Source organism: Schistocerca serialis, chromosome 1 (assembly GCF_023864345.2).
Source record: "Schistocerca serialis cubense isolate TAMUIC-IGC-003099 chromosome 1, iqSchSeri2.2, whole genome shotgun sequence".
Classification (NCBI taxonomy): domain Eukaryota; kingdom Metazoa; phylum Arthropoda; class Insecta; order Orthoptera; family Acrididae; genus Schistocerca; species Schistocerca serialis.
In genome coordinates, this window is record NC_064638.1 from 1137510880 (window position 1) to 1137532705 (window position 21826).

The 21826-nt window shown below is 40.8% G+C and overlaps 1 protein-coding gene across 1 annotated transcript in view; it reads right to left on the minus strand.

Moving 5' to 3' along the window:
* The window catches only part of LOC126417434 (putative inorganic phosphate cotransporter), a 167888-nt gene that overhangs the window by 102729 nt on the left and 43333 nt on the right, over window positions 1-21826 (minus strand). The window lies entirely within an intron of this gene.

The window sequence follows — 21826 nt, forward strand, 5'->3', positions numbered from 1 at the left end:
AGGTTCGAATCCTGCCTCGGGCATGGATGTGTGTGATGTCCTTAGGTTAGTTAGGTTTAAATAGTTGTAAGTTCTAGGGGACTGATGACCTCAGGTGTTAAGTCCCATAGTGCTTAGAACCATTTTTTACAAACTTCTACGAACGAATACGCCGCCGACACACTAGAACTGCGAGGTGTTGAGTTATTTCCGCGAACGTGAGCAGGGGATAGGGCGGCACTGTGACGCAGAGTAACTATGAGGAAATGGCCAGAGATGTTTTGTCAAGGGCGTCCCACGTAGAGAGTCTGCTGCAATTCCAATGAGGCGTCACGTGAGTAAACAGTGAACGGATGGCTGGGACTCTCCACGTCCTCGGCTACAAGACCTTGCGTCTAAGCACGTCAAAGCTGCTGCAGCGCGATGTATTGACAAGAGTGACTAGCAAGCGTAACAGTTACATCTACATGTACACTACTGGCCATTAAAATTGCTACACCACGAAGATGACGTGCTACAGACGCGAAATTTAACCGACAGGAAGAAGATGCTGTGATACGCAAATGATTAGCTTTTCAGAGCATTCACACAGTGTTGGCGCCGGTTGCGACACCGACAGCGTGCTGACATGAGGAAAGTTTCCAACCGATTTCTCATACACAAACAGCAGTTGACCGGCTTTACCTGGTGAAACGTTGTTGTAATGCCTCGTGTAAGGAGGAGAAATGTGTACCATCACGTTTCCGACTTTGATAAAGGTCGGATTGTAGCCTATCGCGATTGCGGTTTATCGTATCGCGTCATTGCTGCTCGCGTTGGTCGAGATCCAATGACTGTTAGACGAATATGGAATCGGTGGGTTCAGGAAGGTCATACGGAACGCCGTGCTGGATCCCAACGGCCTCGTATCACTAGCAGTCGAGATGACAGGCATCTTATCCGCATGGCTGTAACGGATCGTGCAGCCACGTTTCGATCCCTGAGTCAACAGATGGGGACGTTTGCAAGACAACAACCATCTGCAAGAACAGTTCGACGACGTTTGCAGCAGCATAGACTATCAGTTCGGAGACCATGGCTGCGATTACCCTTGACGCTGCATCACAGACAGGAGCGCCTGCGATGGTGTACTCAACGACGAAACTCGGTGCACGAATGGCAAAACGTCATTTTTTCTGTTTACAGCATTATGATGGTGCATCCGTGTTTCGTGACATCGCGGTGAACGCACATTGGAAGCGTGTATTTGTCATCTCCATACTGGCGTATCACCCGGCGTGATGGTATGGGGTTCCTATGGTTACACGTCTCGGTCACCTCTTGTTCGCATTGACGGCACTTTGAACAGTGGACGTTACATTTCAGATGTGTTACGACCCGTGGCTCTACCCTTCATTCGATCCCTGCGAAACCCTACATTTCAGCAGGATAATGCACGACCGCATGTTGCAGGTCCTGTACGGGCCTTTCTGAATACAGAAAACGTTCGACTGCTGTCCTGGACAGGACATTCTCCAGATCTCTCACCAACTGAAAACATCTGGTCAATGGTGGCTGAGCAACTGGCTCGTCACAATACGCCAGTCACTACTCTTGATGAACTGTGGTATCGTGTTGAAGCTCCATGGGCAACTGTATCTGTACACGCCATCCAAGCTCTGTTTGACTCAATGCCCAGGCGTATCAACGCCGTTATTACGGCCAGAGCTGGTTGCTCTAGGTACTGATTTCTCAGGATGTATGCACCCAAACTGCGTGAAAATGTAATCACATGTCAGTTCTAGTATAATATATATGTCCAATAAATAACCTTTTATCATCTGCATTTCTTCTTGGTGTAGCAATTTTAACGGCCAGTAGTGTAGATACTCAGCAAGCCGCCATAAGGTACATGGCGGTGGGTATCTTGCACATTGATAGTCATTCGCTTTCCTGTTCCACTAGCAAACCGAGCGAGGGAAAAACGACTGTCCATGTACTGCTGTCCTAGCCCTGCTTGCTCCATATATTGTAGTGATGGCAGTAGGAGACGTCTGCAGCCTGTCGGAAACATTCTCAATACTGTTTCGCGGAAAGAACGTCTTCTTCTCTCCAGTGATTCCAATTTGAATTCACGGAGCGAGAAACTGCCAGTAGCAAATCTAGTAGCACGCCTCTGAACTGATCCGACATGGTGGGGATCCCCAAACACTCAAACAGTACTCAATAATGGGTCGGACACGTGTTCTGTACCCACTCTCTTTTATAGATGAGCTACACTTTCCTAAAGTTATCCCAATAAACGGACCTTACGTGCTCCTTCCACTTCATGTCGCCTTGCAACGTTGTTGTTGTGGTCTTCAGTCCTGAGACTGGTTTGATGCAGCTCTCCATGCTACTCTACCCTGTGCAAGCTTCTTCATCTCCCAGTACCTACTGCAACCTACATCCTTCTGAATCTGTTTAGTGTATTCATCTCTTGGTCTCCCTCTACGATTTTTACCCTCCACGCTGCCCTCCAATACGAAACTGGTGATCCCTTGATGCCTCAGAATATGCCCTAACAACCGATCCCTTCTTCTAGTCAAGTTGTGCCAAAAATTTCTCTTTCTCCAATTCTATTCAATATCTCCTCATTCGTTATGTGATCTACCCATCTAACCATCAGCATTCTTCTGTAGCACCACATTGCGAAAGCTTCTATTCTCTTCTTGTCCAAACTATTTATCGTCCAAGTTTCACTTCCATACATGGCTACACTCCCTACAAATACTTTCAGAAACAACTTCCTGACACTTCAATCTATACTCGATGTTAACAAATTTCTCTTTTTCAGAAACGCTTTCCTTGCCATTGCCAGTCTACATTTTATATCCTCTCTACTTTGACCAGCATCAGTTATTTTGCTCCCCAAATAGCAAAACTCACTTACTACTTTAAGTGTCTCATTTCCTAATCTAATTCCGGCAGCCTCACCCGATTTAATTCGACTACATTCCATTATCCTCGTTTTGCTTTTGTTCATGTTCATCTTATATCCTTCTTTCAAGACGCTATCCATTACGTTCAACTGCTCTTACAGGTCCTTTGCTGTCTCTGACAGAATTACAATGTCTTCGGCGAACCTCAAAGTTTTTATTTCTTCTCCATGAATTTTAATACCTACTCCAAATTTTTCTTTTGTTTCCATTACTGCTTGCTCGATATACAGATTGAATAACATCGGGGATAGGCTACAACCTGTCTCACTCCCTTCCCAAACCACTGCTTCCCTTTCATGCAACGTTACAGCTATAAATTCAATTGACGTGATTTTGTCAAGCTGCAAACAGCTAATACTGTATTTGAAAGTTAGAGGAATGTTTTTCTAGTCGTCTTAAATTTTCTCCACATTCAGAGCACACTAGACAAATTGTAGCCAAGTCATCCTGAACCCTCACTTTCCCACACACTATGGCGTCATCACAAAACAGTCGCAGACTTCTGTTCTCCCTAACCATCACATCATTTATGTATATAGAGACCAGGAGCGCTCCTATCACACTTCTGTAGGGCACTCCTGACGATATTTCTGTCTCCGATGAATACTCACCTCCCGGACAACGTACTGGGTCCTAGTATTAAAAAAAAATTGGTTGTCTAGGTCAAAATAAAGCTAGTCCGCTGTGTTCATTCAGAGATATAGGAGACAGTAGACAGGGGGCTCAAGTTGAAGCTGCGTTTCTAGCACAACGGGGTACGCATCTCGAAGCCGCAGAGAAGTCAGTCCGTCTAATGCAGATCAGTTCTGAAATAAAATCAGCTGGGACGGAAGCTTAAGGTGCAGCCCCACCACTGTCCTTATTCTACGTTCCGTTTGCGACGCCGCCTGGGGACACACTCAGATTGCTAAAAATCTAAAGAAAATTTCACTCTTGACTGATCATTATATGCCGACAACCGAAGAAATAAGATAAAGAGTAAGGACAAACCTTGTCTATCATGTTGTTGTTGTTGTGGTCTTCAGTCCTGAGACTGGTTCGATGCAGCTCTCCATGCTGCTCTATCTTGTGCAAACTTCTTCATAAACGTTTTAAATGGCAAAATGGAGTGTAAGAGGTCTGACACATACAGAAACAGAACTGGAACAAGAATCAGGAAAAGCTAACATCGATATTGTTGCCATCTTCCCAATGAAAAAGTAATTACGGGGGCGATCGAAATTCAAAATTATGTGATGATCTGCTGCGAAGTGTCACGAGAACAAAGACCTGCTGCCGGAGTCTCCATCTGGTTCCGGAAAGCATTAAAAAACAAAATACATTCGTATGTTGATGATTTTCACTTATGGACCGTCTGACAGCAACTGAATAAAACACAATTTTAGTGCCATACGCGTTTCGCCTTTATTTTCTGCAAGGCATCATCAGTGGCAGGTTGCGTAGACAGTTTCTTACATATTACGCTCCTGTTGCATTTTTGGTCTTGTTCTTCTTCCTATGAGCGCCAATTTGCTGTTGCCGAGTCGGCAACAGAAACCAAAACATTGCATTAAAACAAGTGTTCAGTGCATAGTGCTGTGGAATGCAGAAAAAACAGCAAATTGGCGCTCATAGGAAGAAGAACAAGACCAAAAATGCAACAGGAGCGTAATATGTAAGAAACTGTCTACGCAACCTGCCACTGATGATGCCTTGCAGAAAATAAAGGCGAAACGCGTATGGCACTAAAATTGTGTTTTATTCAGTTGCTGTCAGACGGTCCATAAGTGAAAATCATCAACATACCGTAGTATTACGCGCAACTGAGGAGGACAGGACCAAAAAATTGAAGATGAAATTACATTCGTACTTATCTATAAATGAAATAATAATAATAATAATGCTATGTCTTAAAGTCGACAGTATTCGCCCATGTTATCTTTGTATGCATCAGAAGGTGTAAGAACTCGAAATAATAATGAATTTTATGACTTGTTACAAAACGGTACAGGAAAAAGAAATAAAAATGATTATTTACTTCTCAAGGGAAACCTAAAGGCCAAAATAATAAGGGAAAGAAGCTAATAGAGTTTGGCACACATAATGAATTAGGAATAACAAACACGTTTTTAAACATCGTAATGTCCATAACTTTACATTGAAAACTCGATGAGGTACACTTTGTAATGGTACTTGAATTACGTAACCATTACGGCACCTCACCTCAACCTCTCGATACCAGCAATATTCTACTGTGTTTCTGTAAAATAGTTAACATATTTCTGTGACAACATTCAGATTTGATTTCATTAATGTAGAGGTACTTTGATACATCGATATGTATATATTGCAATGATATTACTCTTATGTGTATTCTTTCTTTTGTCACTATTATCATTGACGTACTTGTAACTTTGATTTTTGGGCGCGTAAGCGGTTATTAGAGAGTCAAGTCTTGGTCGTCATGTTGAAAAGACGCAAATTGTAGTCAGCTTATGAAATGTGAACTTTAACAGTGAGGAAGCTGTTTTGAAGTATGTTTTATATTCTGAAGTGATGTTGCAACAAAAGTAATAAAAAAGAAGTGTAACTTAAATTCGGATTGCTGATTACTTTTTTACATCACCATTGTTCTAACTTGCAAAAGTTTAATCTTCAAGAATGTTTTATGAAACACATCTATAAACTTCTGAATATCGCAGAATAACACCTAGGCCTCTTTCCATCCGAGCTTGTAATCATCACTACCTAGATTTTCGACGATTGAGCATGAGTTCACAACGAGACCAGCGTGGGAAACACGAAAAGATGAGTGCCTAGTTTATCCTTTATTTCATGAAATGACTTTATTAACTGTGCTCTAATGACACCTGCCACATAATATAGCTTTGTTGCTGCCCGAAAATGCAATATTTGGCAGCGTGAGCAACACTACAATCAGAATTAATTTTTGACCTTTGTTGTGGTAGGGTTGTTAGAACTTTCAGCAACAGACTGGAAGTACGGAATATAAAATGAAAGAAAAAGAAGAGCAATTGACGAAAGAAATGAAATTAATATTTTTGGAGCAGTAATACTCAATGCAAATGTCACCAACAGGCATTTCGGAAGTACGAGAGTGATCAAAAAAATGAGTTTTCTGCAAACATTGCATTCCGTCGCATTTAATACTCTTCACATTTCGCTGCATCTACAGCTTCATAGCGATGACTTCCAAACTTCGTAGCAGTTCTCCGAGTGTTGTTTACGAAAAGTTCAAAGTGATGCAGCATACCTAAGCATCAGTCTGTGTTTCATTCAAGGGAATCTAAACACATTCAGGTATCTAGAGTTCCTAAGATAAGCCGCTGCTGTAGTTACTGGAAGACATCCCATTGGACATAAGGTAATCGGTGTGGTAGCGGCATGACGGATGTCCCTCCCATTCTGCACATTTAATTTCAGACTTAAGAGAACATTTATAGAGTACTGGCACCTTCGTTCAGGAAATGCAAATAGTCTGCACACTCACGAAACTTAATACTTCTGTACTTTTGTCTGTGGCTAAAATTACAACAAAAGGTCTATTAGGAAACACCGATGACTCCCGGAGGTAATGAAATGCCTTATAACACGGGCCTGGGCTGCCTTTAACTCCAGATGAAATTCAACGTGCAGTATTATCTCTCCAGAATCACTTTATAGCATGTAGCAATGCTCAGGGTCAACGTTAAGAGCACTCGGTATCACAGCCGCCATAATAAACACCCGTATTTGCTTACATTTGGTATAACAGAAGTGATGTTCATGGAACCTCTTCTCCAGGCGAGGGACGGTGCTTTGCGGGCGCTATTATCTTGATACAATTTCATCAAGCCCCACCCTATTCATGTCCCTGATGGTCTCTTAGAAGCTTCTTTGAAATGCCACAGAGTAAAATACGTAGCTCAGCAAAAAGAAGCTAAGGCGATGTCGTAGTTCGGCGACTACACACGATTAAAATTACGTACGAACGTCAGAAAATTCGCCAAGTTGTCAGATATGACTTTGAGAATGCTGCATCTCGATATATTTATTCTTTCTCAGATATATCTGTGGTGGCCTCTCTTAGTTGCCTCACTCCATGGATGGAGAAATAAATGAGGAAGTAAGAGAGGTTAAATTTCTGGGATGTAATTTTAAATTTTCCATATCAGATGATGTAGAGCTAAAATTGGCCAGCTTCAGACATTTCTGTGAAACCATACAACTTGTATTAAAACATAACGTACGAAAAACCCCTATAACTCCCTAGATAAGTCAGTTCAAACGTGTGAGAAAGGCAGCAGGACACTACCTCCCACACATACAGCACAAAAATGGGTAAAAAATAATGTTATAGGGCTGTGTCATTCTCGATGTTAGTATAGCAGTTCATCGTCATTATCAACTGGAGATTCGCATTGCTTGAAGTTAATGGACTGTGACATATCTTGTTTGAAAGAGCGGAAACCTTTATTTTTTGTACTTAACTAAAAATGAAGAAAGTTAAAGGTTTAATTTATTATTTAATGAAATTTTTAAACCTAGTGACTGTAAAGTGGGATGTTTGATGGACCGTTTACAATCCACCCCTAGCACCCCTCCCCCCCCCCCCCTTCTAACAACCAATTGTACAATTTTGAAGAGCTCACACACAACATTCGAAAGTACCGACACGAGGTCGAAATTTTTAAACGTCCCCTGCTAAGTGCTGGGTCCATACATCAAACTCAGCATCACCTCAGCCTCTCAATACATGGTTCAGCTTTACTGATTTTACAGCAAAAATCAGGGCAACCGAAGAAATGTTGTTGTTGTGGTCTTCAGTCCTGAGACTGGTTTGATGCAGCTCTCCATGCTACTCTATCCTGTGCAAGCTTCTTCATCTCCCAGTACTTACTGCAACCTACATCCTTCTGAATCTGCGTAGTGTATTCATCTCTTGGTCTCCCTCTACGATTTTTACCCTCCACGCTGCCGTCCAATGCTAAATTTGTGATCCCTTGATGCCTCAGAACATGTCCTACCAACCGGTCCCTTCTTCTTGTCAAGTTGTGCCACAAGCTCCTCTTATCCACAATTCTATTTAATACCTCCTCATTAGTTATGTGATCTACCCATCTAATCTTCAGCATTCTTCTGTAGCACCACATTTCGAAAGCTTCTATTCTCTTCTTGTCCAAGCTATTTATCGTCCATGTTTCACTTCCATACATGGCTACACTCCCTACAAATACTTTCACAAACGACTTCCTGACACTTCAATCTATAGTCGATGTTAACAAATTTCTCTTCTTCAGAAACGCTTTCCTTGCCATTGCCAGTCTACATTCTATATCCTCTCTATTTCGACCATCATCAGTTATTTTGCTCCCCAAATAGCAAAACTCTTTTACTACTTCAAGTGTCTCATTTCCTAATCTAATTCCCTCAGCATCACCCGACTTAATTCGACTACATTCCATCATCCTCGTTTTGCTTTTGTTGATGTTCATCTTATACCCCTCTTTCAAGACACTGTCCATTCCGTTCAACCGCTCTTCCCTTTGCTGTCTCTGACAATTACAATGTCATCGGCAAACCTCAGTTTTTATTTCTTCTCCAGGGATTTTAATACCTACTCCGAATTGTTCTTTTGATTCCTTTTCTGCTTGCTCAATATACAGATTGAATAACATCGGGGAGAGGCTACAACCCTGTCTCACTCCCTTCCCAACAGCTGCTTCCCTTTCTTGCCCCTCGACTCTTAAAACTGCCATCTGGTTTCTGTACAAATTGTAAATAGCCTTTCGCTCCCTGTATTTTACCCCTGTCACCTTTAGAATTTGAAAGAGAGTATTCCAGGCAACATTATCAAAAGCTTTCTTTAAGACCACAAATGCTAGAAACGTAGGTTTGCCTTTCCTTAATCTATTTTCTAAGATAGGTCGTAGGCTCAGTATTGCCTCACGTGTTCCAACATTTCTACGGAATCCAAACTGATCTTCCCCGAGGTCGGCTTCTGCCAGTTTTTCCATTCGTCTGCAAAGAATTCGCGTTAGTATTTTGCAGCTGTGACTTATTAAACTGATAGTTCGGTAATTTTCACATCTGTCAACACCTGCTTTCTTTGGGAACAGAAGAAATACGCCATTTCAATAATGCACAATACATTGCTGTAATCACATCGACCACTTAACGCGAATCTTTTACAACTTCTATGTATAATAAACCAGTGCCAAGGCCCTTAACATAACGGTTGTTATGTATCAGTAACTTGCTCCGCTGCGGTCATGCAAACAGCTATCGGCAGTAGATAATAGGTTCCTTGAGGCGATACGCACCAAAATAGATGACCCCGGGGTCTCTGTAGCATATGGGATGGGCTAAGCGCGTCTGACTCTGATTTCTTTTGGCGGCAAATCTCGCGTTACTAGCTTGCGAGACACTAGTGTAGATCGAGTCCTGACTGAGCGACGGAAGCGGACGACCTCTGCGTGTGTGATTTAACGCAACAAGCAGCTACATCGACCGAGACAGGTATCCGACGCGGGAGCGACAGATTTCTGCTACAGCTTGAACTGTTCATCTGACTGATAATAGCGTCGAGTAACTCACAAAAAATATTGGAACAGTATCTATATTACTAAACGGCTAACCCAGTGCACGGTCAACAAAAAAAAATGTTCAATTGTGTGTGAAATCTTATGGTACTTAACTGCTAAGGTCATCAGTCCCTAAGCTTACACACTACTTAACCTAAATTACCCTAAGGACAAACACGCACATCCATGCCCGAGGGAGGACTCGAACCTCCGCCGGGACCAGCCGCACAGTCCATGACTGCAGCGCCTTAGACCGCTTTTTTCATTTTTTTCTTTTTTTTAATCTCATTTTGTTCGCTTTCGTTCGTCGCATCTGCTCGGGGCGGACGTCGGAAGACATCCGTTTAAGTTCGTTGTTGATCGATTAACTCATTTTTTTTTATTACAGAGGACAGCTAACCCTCTGACCGAACACGCTGAGCTACCGTGCCGGTTGCCGCTCGGCTAATCCCGCGCGGCCACGGTCAACAGTTCCAGCTGCACTTTATATGTCTAACGGCTTCCAGAGGCAAAAAGTTGATTTCAAATATTTCATATAATTCCAAGTAACATAGGTTATAAACCGTCTTTTGTGACAGTAATAGAGAAGTAAACCATACTCGATTCGCTTTATTTCACAACATCTTTAGCGGTCACTGTTACGATGTTGATTTCTTACAACACATAATGCAATATATATATATATATATATATATATATACAACACATAATGCAATATATATATATATATATATATATATATATATATATATATATATATATATATATATTGCATTATGTGTTGTAAGAAATCAACATCACACTGGATATATATATATATATATATATATATATATATATATATATATATATATATATATCCAGTGTCAGTGAAGGGCAGTGTTCTATAAAACGAGCACCTAGAGATGGAAAAACATTAGTAATGAAGAAGGAAGCAAAAAATCTTGAGTAATAACTGCGTTTAATATACGTTCAATAGTAGTAAAGTAAAACATGAGAGATTGTTCCGATATTGACATACAGATTTGTCAGAAAACCAGATTGTTACAATGATCACTGAAGATGAAAGCGAAAACCGTACGGTGTAAATTAGACTTTTATTACATTCTCAAAAGTCGGTATGGAAACCTATGGTAAAATCTTCTCGTGTTGACAGCCGAGTCAATGTGTTGTTCTCCAGAAACGTTTCAGCAAGTTTCTTACTTGCCATCTTCAGGTATGTAAACCTGTATTACTAGTATAACTGGGATTGCGGAGAAAAAAGGCCCAAAAAACAAACAAAAAAGTGTCATATTACTACCGACCGAATTTGAAAATTTAAAATACTGTCGTAATCTACTCATTAATAGTTATAATCTCATGTTAAAGGTTTAAGAGAATAAGGCAGGTATCAAAATTAGAAACTGTGTATGTCTTCATACACAGAACTCATGGCGCGCAAATAAGCCAGACTATATTCATCCAGTATTTGAGAATGAGTGCATTCACCGATTTGCAGCAAACTTTACGCTAAATTTTAGACTTTTTCCAAGTTTTTTTCTCACTGACACCCCTCACAGAGCTATGTGAGGAAAAGAGTTTATCGGTTACTATACTTTCGCTGTTGATGCAGTAAAACGTGTGCTTCAGGCATGGCATTTCAATTTATTACTTCCTTGCCACTAAGCCTGCATTTTGCAGACAGTATTAATACACGCCACTGAATGTACCTGCAAAATTATATCATTGTACGACACATAGTTAAGGAGGTATGACATCATAAACACTGAGATGCGTGAAAACTTACTTTTTGTTAAAACGGGGTGCAAATTATCCAGACTGTACCCATCCATCGTTGGTTAATGAGTGCACTTGACAACTTGCCACAATCATTAAACGTAAAACGGGGAGCAAATTACCCATACTGAACCCATGTGTTGTTTGTTAATGAGAGCACTTAGCACCTTGCAGCAAATATTAAACGTGATTTCAAACCTCTTCTAAAAATTTTTTGGCTTGTTCACTTAACGTGAAATGTTTAACACATTAACTTTTCAAGTAATCAGACGTTTGAATCTGTTTTGCACATGGGAGTTAGATTCTCTAAAGCAAGGTTCCCCAAACTATTCCGTGGAACACCCATGTTCTGTAGAAACGGAATAAGTGCTCCACGAGAAACCGTTAATAACATGGCGTTTTTCCGACATTTTGACGATACTATTCTTATTATTTTATTACGATTTCTGTGCCATCATATACAATTTATAATTGAAGTAATCGCTAAATAAAACAAGTTTTATCATATTTTAAAAGATTATTAACCTTTAAAGTAAGCAATGTGTTCCACTACAACACCTGGATAGTGTTCTGTCATACGTAAAGTTTGGAAACCACTGCTCTAAGGTTTCAGGGAAGGAAGCCATAGTGGTTCTGTAATTAAATGGCGTAAAAACATAACACTTTTGTTTGCATGACCATCTTACGCAGCAGCTGTTAAAATAAGCTATTATTGCTTTTCTGTCTTGGCTTACTACAATTTAATTAAAGAGAATTACACCAGAAGCATTTATTTATAAAGCATCTTCTGTGGTTATTCTCCAAATTGGACGCATATGTTTGTACATTTTTGGTTGTTTTAGATCAAAAACAGCGTTTTGTTTATAAAATTGAAGTGAAAATTACTCTCGGTGTTTCTTTACATATTCTTTAAACCACTGCATCTTCCCTCCTTGTTAACAGCAGCTGACGTGGAAAGACTTCCGTCCACACACGCATGTGGCAGTTTTTGCCATTCTGCAGTATTTCTTACGCTGCATTTGAGTTATTTACAATTCTTAGACATGTAATCAGTCCAACGTGAGGTGTGGAAGTCGTTTTGGCCAAGTATCATGTATAGGTGCGAACGCTTCTCATCATTACCTAGGTGTTCAGTAGCGAGGCAGGAGCTTCCAACCAATTATCCAGCCCTACATTCAACATTTTGATGATGCGTTTTGACTTTTGAGATGATAATGCAAGACCACATAGCTCCCATCTCGTGAACACTTCCCGTCAGAAGCTGTGAATAAACAAAATGGAATGGCCTGCAGTATCTCCCGCCGGGAACCGGAATGAGTATGCTTGGAACTAGGACTGTTGATATATTTTTTTCAAATCTTGTGAATCCGATATATCGATACTTATAAAAATATAAGTAATGGACTCGACATACGGTAGGAAAGAATCGATTTACCGAAGGAGGAATAAATCGACATATCGGCCTAAAAATGCCGAATGCACATTGTAAATATACTGCTGGTTTTAGAGTTGTATAGTGTAGTATCGATTTCGAAAATGTTTGAGCTAATAATAGCACTTCGTGCAGACGAAAAGCTTGTATGACAACTGTGTACATGACGCATTGTCATGCAATATTTCACACAGTTATCCTCTCATACCTTATTTTCTTAATTTGTCATTGGCTACACGTCGAAATAAAACTTTTTTGACGCTGATGTAGGAAAATTGTTTTATGAAGCTAAACGTTGCGCTTTTTGTTGGTATCGTCGAGCGCCGATTATGCCAGCATTTCCCTTCATACCGTCGCAAAAACTAATCTTGTTATTTAGATTTTTGTTCATCATTTTCAGCAGCTTTTTTTGAAGAACGTCCATGCGAAGAACTAGCACACTAGTTGCGTTAAAAATTGTTATCTTAACACAACTGGTGTTCTGTTTTTTAATATTAGAAATCTTGTTATTCCATTCACACCGCCACCCCAAGTGCAATCGGACTCCTTCTTTTGTGCCACCTACGAGGGGCGTTTGAAAAGTCCGTGCAAAAATAAAAACTACTTACGTTTTAGGAGTAAATCTTCTTTTATTTTTCGACATAGTCTCCTATTAGACTTAAACACTTCGTCCAATGCTGTTCTAATTTGTTGATCCCCTCCGAATAACAGGAATTTTCTAATTCTGCAAAACAGCTATTATTTGCTGTAATCACCTCCTCGTTTGAATAAAATCTTTGTACTGCCAGCCATTTCTTCAAATTGGGGAACAAATAGTAGTTGTGGGAGCCAAGTCTGGATAAGAGGGGGGATGTGAAATGAATTGAAATCCTATTTCCATTAATTTTGCGACCACAACTGCTGAGGTGTGTGCTGGTGCATTGTTGTGATGGAAAGGGACTTTTTTGTGGTCCAATCGCCGGCGTTTTTCTTGCAGCTCCGTTTTCGAACGGTCCAATAGCGTTGAATAATATTCACCTGTAATAGGTTTACCCTTTTCTAGATGAGGATTATCCCTTGCAAATCCCCAAAGACAGTCGCCATAACCTTTCTGGCCGAAGGAATGGTCTTCGCCTTTTTTGGTGCAGATTATCCCTTGGTAAGCCATTGTTTAGATTGTTGTTTGGTCTCAGGAGTATAGTAATGTACCCACGTTTCATCCACAGCGACGAAACGACGCTTAAAGTCATGCAGATTCTTCCTGAACAACTGCAAACCATCCTTGCAACACTTAACACGATTCCGTTTTTGGTCAGCAATCGCGGAACCCATATTGCAAATAGCTTTTTCATGTCCAAATGTTTATGCAAAATATTATGTACCCGTTCATTCGAGATACCCACAACATTAGCAATCTCACGCACCTTATCTCTTCTGTCGTCAATCACCATATCATGGATTTTATCAATGATTTCTGTAGTCGTAACCTCCACAGGGCGTCCAGAACGTTCAGCATCACTTGTGCCCACACGGCCACTCCGAAAATTTTGATACCACGTATGAACTGTTCTAATTGAGTGTGCAGAGTCGCCGTAATGTTTATCAAGCTTCTCTTTAGTCTCCTGAGGCGTTTTACCTTTCATAAAGTAATGTTTAATCACCAGACGAATTTCTTTTTCGTCCAGTTTTTGACAATCGCTCTACTTCCTTGATTCACCGATGCCAAACACAAAGAAATAGACCTATACTGTTTCACACAGTCAAAGACTGGACGTATTGAACGCACAAAAAGTAGTAAGACGCCTTCACACAGTGAAAGTGAAATTATATTCTACTACAGTTTCAAAAGAACAAATTCAAATATTTACCGAAAATTGCGAGAAAAATATAATAAAAAATAAAAGTGTCAGCACCCGATATTGCATTTGGTATCGACTTATCAATACCGGGGAAGAATGTTCGCTGTTACACATCGATATTTTCTGGAAGAAATATCGAGAATCGATATTTTATCAACAGCCTCACTTGGACACAGCTGAAACCTGCAGTAAGCAGCGACGTACCGATCACCATATGGACAGCATGGCAAAGAGGATCATAGTGTGTTTCAGTACAGTGGCTGGAGTACCAAAGTACTGACTGCTATGCAGCAGGAGATTTCGATTTCACAGATGTGGCAACATGCCACTTTCAAAATGACCATCTTGGTTCTAGTCTGTCTTTGTTTTGTTTTTTGTTTCACAGTAACGTTACTTTTTGGTTTTCATTCCATGCTCCCCCCCCCCCCCCCCCCCTCTCCAGAAATCTTCGCCAGACATGCAGCTGATGCAAAAGTTGTTTTGAGCAGTTTATATCTCGCGTTGTGACCTCGACGTTAAAATTAGAGTGATTCGGGCTCGTACAGAATATTACCGACTACCATTCATTCTGCTTGCTTGCTACATGTCAATACTGGCAGCGTGTCGTCGCAGGGATACTCTCCAATACACTGGATGATCTCGGAAGGGTCGCTCGCGAAGAGAGGTTCAGGTTAGAGTAGCACCGTCCCGGCTGTGTGCCAAGAAACATCCAAGCGTGTTACAATACACGGGTGGAACAACATGTACTGACTGTGACCCAGTAGCAGACTTCAATTTCGCTGATGTGCAAAGGCGTGCATCTTCGAACAGATTGCCTTTATTTCGGTAGCGTTTTGTTTTTTATCTCATACTAAAGTCAGTCTTTTATTTTCATAAACCTTACTCTTTCAACGCCTGTTCCCCTTAACCATAAGCCCATATGCATTTCCAGATTTGGAACTGGTGTGAAACTACTTCGAGCGGTTCGTATTGAAGAAAGAGCTTCTACTCTCAAAAAAAAAAAGAAAAAAAAGAAGTTCAAATGGCTCTGAGCACTATGGGAATTAACATCCGAGGTCATCAATCTCCTAGACTTAGAACTACTTAAACCTAACTAACCGAAGGACATCACACACATGCATGCCCGAGGCAGGATTCGAACCTGCGACCGTAGCAGCAGCGCGGTTCCCGACTGAAACGCCTAGAACCGCTCGGCCACAACGGCCGGCCTTCTGTTCTCAATTATATAAGAAGGTTAATATGAATAATATATGTCAACCACATGATTATTGAATGTTAGAATTTTCGTGGTTAAAACTCCAAATAGGATAAGCAACATTTTAAAAGCAAAGGGTTTCTCTGTGTTTTTCTGTGTCCCATAGACAGTAGCAGGACCGGGTTTACGGTCAAGCGACACATGCGTCCGCTTGCGGCTCCAAGATGAAAGAGGCGCCAGGGGCGTCACAACTTTAAGATTTCTGTACAGTGCGTAACACAATTAATAGCAAAAAAACTCACAAAAGTGAAATTCGGTGCATATCGTGGAAGTCCTTGGCCGCAAACTAATTTATTGACCCGTTTCGATACGTCATCGTTAGATGTTGCTGTGCTAAGAACAAAGAAATACAGTATAAAAGGTGCCTCAGGAAAAATATGTGCGACACTGGCCAACAAGATCCATCAATACTTACAATGAAGTACAAAAACAACACCAAAGTGGACACTTACGGTACTGAAAATACAGCTCTTATGTATGTGGAGCCAGGTGCCAAACCATCCGTACACCCAGAAAGGTAGTAGTAATGAAAACAACTGCAGTCAAAAGATGGGGTTAGAAACCACAGAGATAATAGTTGGCTGTCAAAGAACGTAACCAGTGGAAAGTATACAATGAATATTTCGATTACGTACTGCGCGAACCTGAAAGGAATCCTGGAACCACGCAGGCATATTTGTAAAGAAACGCGAATTACACAATTTTGTCTTTCCAGAGGTTGCTGCGCCATGGAAATTATTAATTTCTTGTAATGGTTTGACACTGCACCATCATACGATCCCCTGCCGAATCACGTCAAGAACGGCGTATTAGGAATGGCCTTTAGTCTATGTTGCGCTACGTGTATGTTGCCATGGACACATAGCTCATACAATATTTCTGTTTCTACTTCTGCAAGGTCCACATAATTTTAGTTCCTATTTTGACACTATCTCATGATTGCTTGTTGTTGTTGTGGTCTTCAGTCCAGAGATTGGTTTGATGCAGCTCTCCATGCTACTCTGTTCTGTGCAAGCTTCATCTCCCAGTACCTACTGCAACCTACATCCTTCTTAATCTGTTTAGTGTATTCATCTCTTGGTCTCACTCTACGGCTTTTACCCTCCACGCTGCCCTCCAACACTAAACTGGTGATCCCTTGATGCCTCAGAATATGCTCTACCAACCGATGCTTTCTTCATGATTACTTAATCATTACTAATGTGTTAAGTTTGTTTTATGTTTTCACTGATTTTACAGTTGACACTACATGCATGGCATTTTATGGCAGGCTGATTTTAGCTAACTGTACTTGACCGTGACACACAATACTTCCTGCACAATGGATTTAGCAAAGCTTCATATTTATGTTTTATCACAGTTTTTTGTGAGTTTTCAATAAGCTACATTATCAGTGTAATGTCTCTCAGCTTAAATTTCAGCGTACGATAGGCCACACGCGTTTTTGATGTATATATATTTGCTGTTCTTTTTGTTATTGTGTATGCTTGGGTAAATAATAAATAAAGAAAACTCATGTTACGTTACCAATGGCTATATTACAAATGTTTATGTAACTATCTCGTATACCATGCATATATAGTAATTATTAATAAATGCGACATGAGGTTCTACATTTATTTACTGTAATTTTTTTTAACTTATGGCAGCTAACATCCCGCATTAAGTTGTAAATTTTGAATTTTGTTGTTTTTATTTTCGTTCTGCACGTTGCATAATTCACATTATTAAATTATGCCTGCATGAATTCCTCCATATCTTTCAGACTCGTATAGTACGCAATCGATAAATTCATTGTACGCTTCCTATTGGTTACGCTCCTCGACCGCCGACTACTGTCTGGATGTTTACTAACCCCATGTTGACGGCAACTGTTTTCCTTACCAATACGTTTCTCGATGTACGGTCAGCTTGGTACCTGGCTCCAGGTATAAGAGAGTTACATTTGCAATATGTAAATGCTGAGTCACCCCGATTGCCAACAGCACTCGGCAGACTGGACGATCTCCCGTCCAAGTGCTAGACAAGCCCAACTTCGGCGATCGACAGCAGTTGGTGTTACCATTGCGTCAAGACCTTCCCTGATTCATTGTGTGCCATCTCTGAATGGTCGCCTGCCTCTCAGATGGATGCATTTCGCTATCAAGTGAAGACGGGTAAAAGTGTACGAGTGAAAAGTTGTGGAAGGGAGGGGGCGCCAAACGATTAGTTTCTTGGCTGCAATAATGTTCTCTTACCGGCCTCGGACAGTAGGTATATATTTTTTTCAGTTCAAAAGATACACAACCAGCCACCACGAAAAGTGTGGTTTGTAAAATCATCTGCTTAGAATGTCAGTTTGGTGTATTAGATAGACTGGGTGGGCAATCCGCATTAAGTTCAGAGGATACCACAGAAGCTTGAGAATAAAAAAACCAGTCAGATTCATCCTTCGCCGAACATTGTTTGAATGAAAATCAGAAATACATAAGATGCAGAAGTCCTATACATAGAGGGAAACAATGCACAGCTCACTCAGTTAGAAATATTAGAAATTAAGGAACGATATTTGCATCCCCAGATTTATTACTGAATGAGCAAACTTAGTTCAATTACTTATCCCTTTTAGACAATGTTAGAACCACTACAGAGGATAGGAATCGTGGTGTCTTCATTCATGAGCAGATAATGGTAAAATTTCCATTCCTGCACATAGCTCTGGTCCAATGTAAGTTTAGTAATAGTCATTGTAAATCCTGGCGTAATTAATTCTGTAAATCCATATGTAATTGTGTCACAATTGTCAACAGAGATAACTTTTACAGTTTAAATGAAGAATTGATAGATTAAGAACTTGACATGTTTATCTTTGATTGGTTCTCGTCTTTGGGACCAGTTATGTACTATGCAAATGGGATTATAACCCGAAACCTAGGTCATACAGTAATAATGCAGTGTGTGATACAAGGCTAAAAAGATGTTTCATTTAGTTAATTCAAAATTTTTAGCTGAGATATGGCAAAATACCTGTCAAACCACAATTCTACCACGCCACTTTTGATAATTTTTTAAATACCGTTTATTCTCTACCACAAAGTATATAGCGGGCTGTTGGAGAGCCAGTTTATTATGGGAACAGTTTTTTTTGCTTCATCCAAATACTGGACGGGCTGACAGCAAGGCAGAGGAGATCCCACCTGACGTTTAAGCTTTTGTTCAGAGCCTGTTAGCATTTGATTACCCATGTAAGAGACTTTAGTTAATTGCTTGAACAGCTTGAGCAGTTCATCTACCTCGGTCAAGGTTATGGTTTTTTGTCAGACAAAAATCTATTACGTTATTTTATTCTGCGTCTTGTCCCATAAAAGGCGCTACTTGGAAACTTCTGCAAAATCTTTCTATATACTGCACAAATGAAATTCAGTACTGTGTTAAATGAAAGCTTTCTTGCCAAAGACTGTCATACGTGTTAACATGTTACAGCGATTACAGCGGCAATATTCTACAAAGTCTGAAATGAAACGTCGTCTGTTGCAGTGGAATATATGCAATGCTAAGAGCGACACTGACGTAGGACACTACCATAATTTCGGTTGTTTTCCCGCTCGAAGGTATAGTGTGCTGTCGATGGCTCCCGTAGCTCAAGCAGGACGCGGCCGTGTTTATTCTTTCCTTTTCCAACTTTGTTAGAGAAACATGTGGCCGATAAACGTGAATGTTAGAAGAAAAAAGGGAAAATCAGGAGGAAGCTCAAACTCGGGCTAGTCAAGGATGACAAAGACCACTTGCCGTGTATTTTTCAAAGAAAATATTCCGGGAGAGGGCAGTCTTTTTTTTATTTTTGTCATTAGTCTTCCAAGTGGTGCAAACCTCTTCTTCTCAGAGGAACACTTGCACCAAACTCCTCGAATATTTGTTAGACATACAGTACTTCAATCTGTCTTCCACAGGTTTTACCCCCTACACCTTCCCCTAGTTCAATGGAGGTTATTCCTTGATGTTTCAACACATGTCCTTTCTGCACGTCAGTGTTTTCCACATATTTCTCTTCTCCCCGATTCTGCGGAGATCCTTATTATTATGTGAAGAGTCCACCTAATTTTAGCATCCTTCTACAACAACATATCTCAGTCACTTCGATTTTCTTCTTCTCCAGTTCCCCCACAGCCCATGATTAACTTCGATGTAATGCCGTGCTCCAAACTTACATTCTCAGAAATGTCGATACTAGCAGACCTCTTTTGGCCTGAATGACCTCTTTGCCCGCGCTAGCCTGCCTAGCTCGCTTCGAACGCCATGCGTTATTTTGCGACCAAAGTGGCAGAATTTCTTCACTTTGTGTACATCGCGGTCAGCAATTTTGATGTTAAGTTGATCACTAATCGCATTTTTGCTGCTTCTCATGACTTTCTTTTTCTTTGATTTATTGTTGATCCATATTGTTTGATCATAAGACTTTCGGCTCCATTCATCAGTTTCTGCAATTCTTCCTCACTTTCACTGAGGATAGAAGCGTCATCACAGAACCCTACGATTGATCTCCTTTCACCCTATTAATTCCACTATTGAACGTTCCTTTGATTGCGGTCACTGCTTCTTTGATCGGTTGTCTGAACAGTAGGGACGAAACGCTACATCCATCTCTTATACAGTTTCTAAATCAAGCACTTCCTTGTTGGTCTTTCATCCTTATTGCTCCTCCTTTTTTTTTTTTTTTTTTTTTTTTTTTACATATAGTAGAAGGAGTGCTCACAAGGGACCCTCCCCATCGCACCCCCCTCAGATTTAGTTATAAGTTGGCACAGTGGATAGGCCTTGATAAACTGAACACAGATCAATTGAGAAAACAGGAAGAAGTTGCGTGGAACTGTGAAAAAATAAGCAAAATATACAAACTGAGTAGTCCATGGGGCACATAGATAACATCATGGACAATGTGAGCTCAGGAGCGCCGTGGTCTCGTGGTAGCGTGAGCAGCTGGAGAACGAAAGGTCCTTGGTTCAAGTCTTCCCTCCAGCGAGGATTTTACTTTCTTTATTTTTACATCGTTATTATCTGTCCGTTCGTTCATTGACGTCTCTGTCCACTGTAATAAGTTTAGTGTCTGTGTCTTGCGACCGCATCGCAAAACCGTGCGATTAGTAGACGAAAGGACGTGCCTCTCCAATGGGAACCGAAAACATTTGATCGCAAGGTCATAGGTCAACCGATTCCTCCACAGGAAAACACACCTGATATATTCTATACGACACTGGTAACGGCATGTGCGTCACATGACAGGAATGTGTTGTCGACCCACGTAACTTGTACACTTGGCGAATGGGTAAAAACATTCTTCTACCTTGCCCGATTTAGGTTTTCTTGTGGATGTGATAATCACTCCCAAAAAATGATGAAAACACAATAGTTTGTCACATAAACTGAAAATAAAAAAATTAAACTTTTCACTCGATGGAGGATTTGAACCATGGACCTCTCGTTCCGCAGCTACTCACGTTACCACGAGACCACAGCACTCCTGTGTGCTTAGAGTTCTTGATGTCACCTATCTTCCCATGAACTACTCAGTTTGTATATTTTGCTTATTTTTTTACAGTTCCACACAACTTCTTCCTGTTTTCTCAATTGATCTGTGTTCAGTTTTTCAAGGCCTATCCACTGTGTCAACTTATAACTAAATCTGAGGGGGGTGCGATGGGGAGGTTCCCTTGTCAGAAAATATCCTTTTGCAGGCGCTGCTGCAGTGTATATGTAACGTAAGCGACTCCGATGAGGGTGTATGAGCAGCGACATGTACGCAAACAAGATCAAAGTGCTGTTATTTTTTTCTTGGCTGCCGAAGGAAAAACACCGTTAGACACCCATCGGAGAATGAAGAATATATATGGGGCAGCATGTCTGTCAAAAATCACCATTGTAAAATGGTGCGTCAAGTTCTGTGCTGTTCACCATTCGACACAAGACGCCAGTTGCTCTAGAAGGCCAGCAGAAATTACAAGTCAAGCGGGAGACACCCGAGGACCACCGCCCTGTAGCCCTGATCT